The 11,427-nt window shown below is 38.6% G+C and overlaps 1 protein-coding gene across 1 annotated transcript in view; it reads right to left on the bottom strand.

The window, feature by feature from the left end:
- The window catches only part of LOC144231556 (zinc finger X-chromosomal protein-like), a 42,261-nt gene that overhangs the window by 10,719 nt on the left and 20,115 nt on the right, over window positions 1–11,427 (bottom strand). The gene's annotated exons all lie outside the window — the stretch shown is intronic.

Raw genomic sequence — 11,427 nt, 5'->3', positions numbered from 1 at the left:
ATGTTTGCTTTTATCTTGATCATATTTTTATTTTTCTTTTTTTTTTCTGAATTACTAGTTTACCTTCTATCTGCCTATACTGTCTTATAATATATTCTTTGAACTTCTGATCATTTCTTTGCCTTTTTTTTTGACTTTTAAAAAAAGGAACATGTTTGCAATTTCACTGAGCCTATATAGACCAGTGCTAACCAATAAAACTTTCTGTGATGATGGAAATGTTCTAGATCTATATCTGCACTAGCCACATGTGGTTACTGAGCACCTGAAATGTGCTTGAAATGTGTTGTTGGTGTAACTTAGGAACTGGATGCTTAATTTTATTTAATTTTCACTTAATTTTCATTTAATTAAACTTAATTAGTCACATATGGCTAATGACTACCATACTGGAACACACAGGTTCAGACAAATGTTGGGATATACGCTTACTGTGTTTGAAATTTCAGAGATTCTTCTTGCAATGTATTAAAGAAAATTATTTCAGAGAGCTGAAGAACATGAATCTTTAGATTCAAAGGGTTCACCATGCATGAAAACATAATGCATGAAAAAGACCTACACCAAGCTAAGCATAACTGCATGGTATTTCAGACCAGTAGGGATAAAGAAAAGGTCTTTAAAGCTTTCAGAAGAAAAAGAAACACCTACAAAGGAATGAGAGTCAAAATGGCACCAGGCTNAGGCTACTAAAATGAAACACTGGATTCTAGGTGACAGTGAAACATGGCATCACAAGTTCTCAGGGAAAATTCTTTGTAACCTAGAATTCTGTACCTAACCAAATGATCAATCAAGTATAAGGTAGAATAAAAATATTTTTAGTACACAATCTATGCTCCTTAAGAAGTTATTTCAATATGTGGTCTGTTACAATAAGGGAGTAAGTCAAGAAAGAAGGCGGCATGGGGATCCAGAAAACAGTGGATGATTCTCAGGAAATGAGAAGGAACTTTTCAAAACAATGTCTGTATTACATCAAGCCTAGAAAGCAACTACTTCAGAAAGGAGCTGAAAGATAAAAAGCTTCAAGACAGGAGTCACTGGTAAAAGGATGACTCAAAGGGGAAAAAAAAAACCTAAGTGGATGGAGAAGTAAGTCGAACTTAAGTATATATTTCTTAGAAGGCACAAACAATTCAGAAGGAAATCCCATGCTACGAGGACAGAATGAGTCTCAAAGACAGCCTAATTAAGTTTGAAACTATAAACCTATGGACCAGTACCCACAAGGAGGACATGGATTCAGGCACAGATGCAGGCACAGAACCCTAGCCTTCCAGAACTAGAAGATACCTGGTAGATCTTGAAAGAGGTTAATCTGAAAAAAGTAAAGACGATTTTACCTCCTTAATGACTTACTTCAAGGGACAGTCTGAATACACAAATCTTTTCTGAAGTTTTAACAAGATCCCCAGGTGTGATGTTAGGATTAACATCAGGAGGGAAATCAGGCCTTTTAAGAAGACCTGCAGTCTACTGCTGGGGAATGAAGAAAGAATTTGGTTCTTTGAACCAAGAGCCTGTTCTAAGTCCAAGAGTCTTACTACTTAATCACTTCAATTTTAAACTTCTAAACCCAAAATCCAATCAAAAGAAAAAAACTACAGAATAAAAGGCTTGATACTATTCAACAAGTCCTAAGATTGCCTATGTGGGCGGGTGGCTACTTAATTAGTAAAGATATCACAGATGGGCAGTTCCTCTTCAAAGGCTACCTGAGGTCCTAAGCAACTCTTAGGTCCCAGACACTGTGATGAGTGGTGTCCCTCTTTTATCATGAGATCAATGGCAACACCTATAAACACCTAAAGAACTAAGTAACTTGCAGGAAGCGTTCTGCTGAGTAAGCAAATGTTCTTGTAGATGATAATCCACTTAGAAGTTCACTTTTGGACCTCCCTTTCTTGTCTCCTCAGGAACCCTTTCTGGGGTTAAAATTCCACCTTATTTTTGTTAAATAGCCTATAGAGGATTTCAGATAATTAGTTATAATCTGATCTCCTTTTAATTCTTGAAACTTTCCTGGAGAGGTTCACAGGCTTAATGAAATTAGCCTTAAACTGTAGAAAGGGAATTAAAGGATCAGAAACATTCAAGTGCCTCTCTTAAGTCACAGTGATCTCTAGCATGGTGCTGGAGATAGAACTACTGAAAAATATTTGCCAAACTGCACTAACTAAAGCTAGTTAACCAAGAACTGATTTCTTAATTCCATAAATTCAGGGGAAAAAGAAAGGAATGACTATTACATTCCCACTCTGTGCCTGCTTTTACCCAGGAATTCCCTGATCAGACAACAGGGAGGTCTTAAGTGAAGCCAGTACTGAGTCAGTCCTGCCAACCTGACTGATGCCACCAACGGAGAGACTGTGTGTGGACAACAATGACCAGCAGTTACTGACAGGCAGACTCCACGTTGGGTGCCTGGTACATGTGATCGCTGATCGGCCCACAGGTCAGGCAGTAGGACTGCCATCTTACAAATAAAGAAACCAGGGCCAAAGTGAAGTCCGTAGTTTGCTCAAATTCATACAGCTGGCGAGCCCCAGGGCTGGCGCCCAAATGGAAGGATGGCCAACTCTAGGCTGCAGACACTGGTTCCACACACTGAAGAGCTTCCTGAAGACCCTCAAAGGAGAGGCATGTTCTTCTCTCTCTCCTCCTCTCTCTCTTCCCTCCCCAACCCCCACCATCCCACAAAGTAACCACAGATCTGTTCAAAGAGCAAACCGTTGGAACAATTCTGTCTAGGTTGCGAGCAGATAAACAATAAATAGGAGTCAGGAGGCCGGTCTGAAGCTCCAATTGCTTCTAAGGCTTTCAAGATACAGACTTTTTACACAATCTGAGTTTTGGTGGGGAGAGGAGAGGACAACATATTTGCCTTACTTGAGTGCTTTACTCCTGATACAAATCTGACATCAAGACTGAACAATAAACTGACAAGTCTTTAATTCATTAATTTTAGTGGTGATTTCTAAGGAAGCTTCAGAGTACCCACAGTCAAGACTATAGTTTTACATGGATTAATAGAAATCTTTTTTTGATTTTACCAAAACAAGCTTAAAGCTTATTCAATACGTCTTCTTTAAGTAAGACTTTTCCTACATTTCAGAAACATTCCCTTGAGGATATGGATTTTTAAAATTCTGGAACTTTATACTGTGGCTTACTAAATGGCTTGAGAAACAAAACAAAAATGACAGATTGCATATATAAAAATAATGGTAAGATACATAACCATTCAACAATCAGCCCACAGTACAAAGGAATAAACAAATATTTTACCACGTCTCCTGTGCTAACAGCACTGAGAATCAATAAATAAACCATCAGATTGCATTAATCTTCAGAGTGCAATCTTTGTGCATTAAACATGGAAGTTTGGATTTATTTCTTCATTCATTCCCGGAACCACTTTTTATTGGAAGTCTACTATGACCAAAAGTTGTACTTAACTAGGAGCTAACATCAGACCAACTGGTCAAGACACCTAAAGTAGAAGGCCAGGGGCACCACAGGGACAGCAATACACAGCAGCACTGTGGACAGATCTTTAGCGTGTCCCAACACGCTCCACCTCTGGTCATGGTTTTGCCATCTGCCCAGCCGCACAAGCCAGAAACCAGAGAACATTCCCTCTTCCTCAAGCCTAGATGTAATAATCCAAATTCTACTTCCTAAATATGTCATGAAGCAGTTTCTGCCAAACTCTACTAATAGAACCTTATTTCAAACTATCATCGTCTGTTTCTTACTTGAACGACTACAATCTCCCACGGTGCAGTTTTTGTTTCTGATTTTACTCTTACCTTGTCTGCTCTCAATACAGCCATGAGGATGATCTTTCTCAACTACCTATCTAACCATGTTGTTATGAATCTGCTTACAACCTTTTAACAGCTCCCCACATCAAAAGGTAAAGTAGGCTTCTTAGTGCATGCAAGGGCCTTTATCTTGGACTCTGCCTCTCTTTGCCAAAGTTGTTATTATTTGCACTCCAAAGAGGCTCTGAACATGCCAAGATCTTTCATATCTCCTTGCCTCTGAATAAGCCCTTCTCGCTCCTCTCTGCCATTCCTCCCTCCTTAGCCACGCATTCACCCTTCAAACTGAGTTCACCTCAAATTATTTTAAAGATGTGATCGTGACATTGTTTCGTTTGTTTAAAAAATCCTGGTCTTTCAGATATATATACTTAAATACCTATGAATGAAATGATGTGTGGAATTTGCTTCAAAACAAGATGGGAGGGAAGAAAATGCACAGGATTAGAGATGAAATATGTTGACTTAGGTCTTCAACCAAGCTTCCACAGAACTGTGGTTATAAACCATTATTATGGTTTATTATTATAAATAATGCTTTCATAGGGGCGCCTGGGTGGCTNATCAATGATAATGATCTGTTTGTCTTCCCTCCAGGACTGGACTCTAAACAGCCAGAGACTTTCAATGTTTATCTCTAACAGCTACCAAGGTTCCCGGCTTATCACAGCTGGTCAATAATATTTCTGAATGAATGAAGTCACAAGGAAAGTAAACAAGGGTAAGAGTAAAAATAAAAGTTTATGTATGATTTCTTTTCCTCAATGAAACATAAATTTGAAAAAAAAAGTAACTTTTTTAAAGTAGAAAACCAACGGAAGAGGGTCTGGAGGCTGTCTGGGTGTTTTCTGTCATGAGTTAACTAAGAACCTGTCTGAGCCTCTTCAATTATTGCTGAATTGGGTATTCAATAACATTGTAAATTTTAACAATCAGTGAATTGTTTGCCTCTTCCATTCACCAATAAGCACTATTTAAGCCAAACCCTACTGCTCTGTAGTAGTTTTATACACACATGTATATAAACACACACACACACACACACACACACACGAAGAAGGAGGACAATATGAGGGTGACAGGGAGACTCTTTGGAATAAAACACACTTGATTTCAAATCCTCAACCTAATGCCAACTGGATGTGTGACTTTAGTCAAGTTACTTAAACGGATCCTACTATCCAATCTGTAAAAAACAATGGTAACACCAATATTTAAGGCTGTGTAAAGAAAATAATATATACTAAGTTCTGACACACAGATACGGTTTACTGAAAGTTTACTATTACCTATTTTTATTGTTACCAACTTATTAACAAATCCCCAACTAAATAGTATCTCTTGAACTAAAAAAGCTTAAGTCAAAAAAAATTTTTTAAGTTATCCATATTGACTTCATAACAAACAAACAAACCACAAATAGTCATAAACATTTCCCCCTGAAAAGTGAGCTTTGTTAACAACAAACCTCATCAAACGAACTTAATTCCATCTTCTGATGGAAATTCAAATTGACTCCAGGGTTCTTAGAAAATAGGTCTGATGAGCCTGAAAGCATTTTGCACACATTAGCACCTGAGTTCTTCCATGCACTACTAACTCACATGGACTTAATTACATATATGCCACCAGACCAAAAGAGTTTAATAAGCATTAGTTAAGAACTAACCAATCTAATGACGTATTAACATTCAGCTTTTATACAAGCACTTGCATACTGTAGAAAATAGTATTTTAAATACAACTTTATCTTAGTGAAAACATCTTTAGCCTTGAGAATATAAAAACAACTAAAATGGAGAGAACACAGCTATATTACTACTCCACACTGTCATAAAATGCTTTTATTAAAGTTATGGTCTGCACGAAGTAAAATTTCCAATTTTATAATCAACAGGTTAAAAATGATGATGTAACTTTCATGTAACCAAACTAGTTTAAAGGGTTCTAAGTTTAAATTATTTGCTATGTTTTTCTTATGTTATCTATTTTAAAACTGCTTAAAATAACCAGAAGCAAATATTTTATTAGAATGTGTATTAGAAAAGACGCATCATATAATTTTACGTTAGAAAAGAAACCCTCTGGCCAATCACCCAGTTTTTGGCAGGAAGGAGCCCAAGTTCCCAGTGTGTTAGTTGTTTTCTTTGAAGTTGCTATAAGAGACCGCATACTCAAGCACCCTCGTTTTCTGTAGGAACATATTACGTTGCCATCATTTATTAAATTTGTTATACCTTTTAAGACCAAATTAAGCATTTTTGCCTGAACTTTAAAATTTAGACTTTAATATTTAGGGTAGTAAATTTTGCAAATTCATGACACACTCTGACAACATGGAACTAGCATAAGGGTAAACATACAGATCAATGAGACAGAGTTAAGAGTCCAAAAAATAAACCCCTCACATTTACAGTCACTTATTTTTCAGTAAGAGGGCCGAAAACATTCCATGGGGTAAGTAAGAACAGTCTTTACAGCAAATGGTGCTGGGACAAGTGAATACCCACGTGCCAAAGAATGAAGTGAGCTCCTTATCTACCTCACAATATCAACAAAAATAAACTCAAAATGGACCAAAAGCCAAAAAAGAACCAAAGCTATAAAACTTTCTTAAAACGAGCCATTTGTAAATCTTCATAACCTTGGATTAGGCAACAGTTTCTTAAATATGACACGAAAAGCATAAGCAACAAAAAAATATATAACCTGGACTTCATCAAAATTTAAGACTTCTGTGCATCAAAGAACACTATCAAGAAAGTGGAGACTACTGGCAGAACAGGAGAAAACATTTGTAAATCATATCTCTTAAAAGGGATTTGTATATAGAACATATAAAGAATTCTTTCAACTCTTTAGTAAAAAGGCAACTCAATTTAAAAATGGGCAAGGCATCAGGTGGCCTGGGTGGCTCAGTTAAGCATCTGATTTCGGCTCAGGTCATGATCTCACGGTTCATGGGTTCGAGCTCTCCATCGGGCTCTGTGCTGACAGCTCGGAGCCTGGAGCCTGGATGGAGCCTGCTTTGGATTCTGTGTCTCCATCTCTCTCTGCCCCTCCCCGGCTCATGCTCTGTCTCTCTCTCAAAAATAAACAAACATTTAAAAAAAAAATTTTTTTTTAAATGGGCAAGGAAGAAATCTCTCCAAAGAATATGTACAAATGGCTAGCAAGACCATGAAAAACTGCNCTAAAAGAATAAACATAACAATTACCATATGATCCAGCAATTCCACTCCTATATATACATATACATAAATATATATATTCCCAAGAGAAATGAAAACATATGTCTGCAAAAGTTTGCATGCAAATGCTAATATTACAGATATAACAGCCAAAAAAGTAGAAACAACTTACAAATGGACTAAATGTACACCCAGACAATGGAATATTCTTCAGTTATAAGAAGGAATGAAGCACCGACACATGCTACAACATGAACGATGAAAACATGCTAAGTGAAAGAAACCAGTCACAAAGACGATAGATTATAGGATTCCATTTAAATAAAATATCTGTAACAGGCAAAGTTATCCAGGCAGAAAGTAGATTAGGGGCTTCTTAGATCTGGTAGAGACAGACAGAGTTGATGGGAGTGATAGCTCAAGGGTATGGAGTTTCTCCTTGGGGTAACAAAAATTTTATAAAATCTAATGATGGTTGCACAAGTTAGTGAATACACTAAAAACCACTGAATTGCACTTTAAATGGGCAAACTGTATGGCATGTGTCACATGATGTTATGTGTGTTAAAGCTCTAACCGCAGTGTATTTTACCACGTATGCGGACTCTAGGATGAGAACGGAATACCTAGCTCCTGGTCATCTTCTACCTAAATGTTCTAATTAAAAGACGTGGGATAGGTCAACAAAATCTAAAGAATGACCTCGTTGATCAAGTCAATGTAAGAGGCATAAGAGGCACCCAGAGAATATTTTGCTTCCTGCAGCTGTTGTAAGGCAGTGTCTGAGTCATCATCACCAGATCTTCTCCAACTTTCCCTATTGTACAAACTGATGTTTTACAAAACAGCATCTTGACCATGCAGCTGCAAAGTGAAACTCTGGGAGGCTGAAGACCATTGCAAAGAAATCAAGGATGTCTGGCAGCTGTCTCGGATTAGGGGAGAACTAAAAAAACAACTTGGTTAACAAGTGGGTGACTCAACATTCCATCTCTCAGAGACCCAGAAAACTCAGTACCCCCATACCTAGCCTAACCAGAGCCAAGTAAGAACCACTAGCTTTCATGAGGGAAGAAACGTAATTATTAACACCTTAGATATGACATGATGCCTACAGACCTTCAGCAATGGTCTTTATATATTCAACAAATATTTGTTTCACGCATATCTGTGTAGGGTTCAATGAAGAAGATACATAAACGGCCAAGATGCAGTGGAGAGTTCCTGTCCTCAAGAAACAGATCATCAAATTTAAAAGCCATCTTAACTAACATCTAGACTGCAAAGATGAGATAAAGAGGTCATCCTGACCTCAGAGGCAGCTCTACTGTGACAAAGAACATTTGTGTCTATATACACTATCATGACAATATACATAATGAGGAATGCTACTTCATCATCATTTATTTTTTTAAGTTTACTTATTTTGAGAGAGAGGGAGCTAGCACGCAAGCAGAGGAGGGGCAGAGAGAGAGGGAGAGTGAGAATCCCAAGCAGGCCCCACAGTGTCATTGTGGAGCCTGACGCAGGGCTCAATTCCACGAACAGTGAGTTCATGACTTTAGCTGAAATCAAGAGTTGGGCACTTAAGCGACTGAGCTACCCAGGTGCCCCCATCATCATTTTAAATGAGGCCTTCAGAGCAAAGAAATCTGCCATGATGGAAACTAAAGACTTTATAAAGCTGTTTATTAGGTTCTTAGATCCAATGACTTCCTGAAATTTTTGAAAAGCATTTAGTTATCAGTTCATGTTCTGTGACCCATAAAGTGATGAATAAATACCACAGTAATTCATAGATACTACCATCTCTCACCATGTCATGAAAAGCATTAAAGTGGACTGCTAATAATAGCATCTGTGCATTCTCTATCATGGAGAAAATCAGACCATAGTTCCTCTACACGCTTACCACAAAGCCCTTGTCAATCCTAAACTTCTGAAATCAATTTAGGTTTTAAGTGGAAATGCAGCACTAGAAAGCAGAAACAACAGAAATGCTGATTATTCTAGAGCATCCAATTGGTTTGATTCCAAAGCCAAGAGTAAATTAAATTTTTTAACATAACCATACTTAGAAGGGAAAAAAAGGGACGATGGTGTGGAAGGGAGGAAAAATGAGTCAAGAAGTGCCTGCATGATAGAGAAGACAAAAGATATGACCAAACAAACAAAGTCATCATCCCTAAATCCAATTTAAAAGCAATCAAACCATTTCATTATAGTAAAATAAGGGCATTAGGTAACGTGTGTGTGTGTTCTTTGTATTCTTTGAGCTTGGATATGACATTCTATTTTAAAAGGAAAGCAATAAATTAGCACTGTATTGTTAAAATACATACTTATATACATACATAAAATATACAAAAATACACAACAAGAACAGTTTGTGTCCATCCTAAAGAAACCCAGGGCCTAAAAGAAAGAGAACTGTAAGGTTTTTAATGAAAATTTTACAAGTTTGGACTCCATAATACAATCTAAGAATCTAGTATACTATGTCAATCATTACTAAAGCAACCTGTTTTGTTGTTTTGTTTTGTTTTATGACATTCTTGGAGCGATGAATTTCCTAAGAGTAATAAAGACAAGAGACAGTATGCAGCTCAAGGTCATACCAACACTACGCATTTCACTCCTGAGTAAACAGGTTTAAGCAAAAAGAGAAGTCAAGGAGAACCAAGAGGGCTTTCTCCTCAGTCTTTCACAAGTACCTCTTCCCCTCAGCAAGTACAATGAACCCAACTCCTTACTTTCTCCAGCCTTGCCTCCGGGTTGCCTGGTCTTGCAAAACAAATCTGGCAGTGGTATTTAAAAATGACATTTTCGGGTCGCCTGGGTGGCTCAGTCGGTGAAGCGTCCGACTTCGGCTCAGGTCATGATCTCGTGGTTTGTGGGTTTGAGACCTGCGTTGGGCTGTGTGCTGACAGCTAGCTCAGAGCCTGGAGCCTGTTTCAGATTCTGGGTCTCCCTCGCTCTCTGCCCCTCCCCCACTCATGTTCTGTCNTTTTATGACATTCTTGGAGCGATGAATTTCCTAAGAGTAATAAAGACAAGAGACAGTATGCAGCTCAAGGTCATACCAACACTACGCATTTCACTCCTGAGTAAACAGGTTTAAGCAAAAAGAGAAGTCAAGGAGAACCAAGAGGGCTTTCTCCTCAGTCTTTCACAAGTACCTCTTCCCCTCAGCAAGTACAATGAACCCAACTCCTTACTTTCTCCAGCCTTGCCTCCGGGTTGCCTGGTCTTGCAAAACAAATCTGGCAGTGGTATTTAAAAATGACATTTTCGGGTCGCCTGGGTGGCTCAGTCGGTGAAGCGTCCGACTTCGGCTCAGGTCATGATCTCGTGGTTTGTGGGTTTGAGACCTGCGTTGGGCTGTGTGCTGACAGCTAGCTCAGAGCCTGGAGCCTGTTTCAGATTCTGGGTCTCCCTCGCTCTCTGCCCCTCCCCCACTCATGTTCTGTCTCTCTCTGTCTCAAAAATAAACTATAAAAAAAATTTTTTTAAATGACATTTTCATCCTAAATGATGTATCTTACATACAAACTTCAGACTCCCAATCTCAGGCGGCCCTTCAAGGCAGCGAGGCAATCTATCCTTTGAGTTCTTAAGCTTCCTGTCCTGGTCCTTCCCTGTAAGATTAAGGCTTTTCAACCCTTCCGTCTCTATTCTTCAGCTTTCCACCCAACCTCTGCAGGCCCTTCTGTATCAGCAGGTAAATTTGCTACACAAAGCAAATAGCTCCCAACATTCTTTTTTTTAAAAACATGTTATTTATTTTTAAAGATTTTATTTTTAAGTAATCTCTACACCCAACATGGGGCTTGAACTCACAATCCCGAGATCAAGAGGAGCAAGCTCTACCAACTGACCTCTACCAACAGATCAGGAGCTCTGATCCCAACATTCTAAAGCTCCTTTTACTGCCTCTGTTTCAGAGAAGGGGCCTCAAACAGCCCTCCACTGCTACTCTGGACCTCATTCCCTTCCCTTTCTCTGGAACTGCTCCATGTGGTAGCCCCTTCCCTTGTCTTGAGTCTCTCTGTCCAACGGTTTGTGTCCTGCACCCGTAAGCCTATAAATACATGCTCAACACACTTTCACCATCCAGTCAAACATCAAAAGCTACACTCCTGCCTCTTCAGTCCGTTCACTTATCTCTATCCGCACTACTTACAATCATGTCTAACATACAGTAGGGGCCTCGATGCACAAGGGTTGAATGAAGGCATTTTCTTCCTCTTCACACAAAAAATTCAGATTTCCAAAATCTGGAACTTTTAAAAGGTATTTCCTAAAATGCTGGTGGACTCCAATATATGCTTATATTAAGCTCCTGTATTGTAACAGGTAATCAAGCAAAGCAAATACTGTTGTGACTTGATATAAGCAAATAGCCC

This window comes from Crocuta crocuta, unplaced genomic scaffold (genome assembly GCF_008692635.1).
Source record: "Crocuta crocuta isolate KB4526 unplaced genomic scaffold, BGI_CrCroc_1.0 scaffold2257, whole genome shotgun sequence".
In the NCBI taxonomy this organism is placed as follows: Eukaryota; Metazoa; Chordata; class Mammalia; order Carnivora; family Hyaenidae; genus Crocuta; species Crocuta crocuta.
This window is presented reverse-complemented; position numbering and strand designations above follow the sequence as displayed.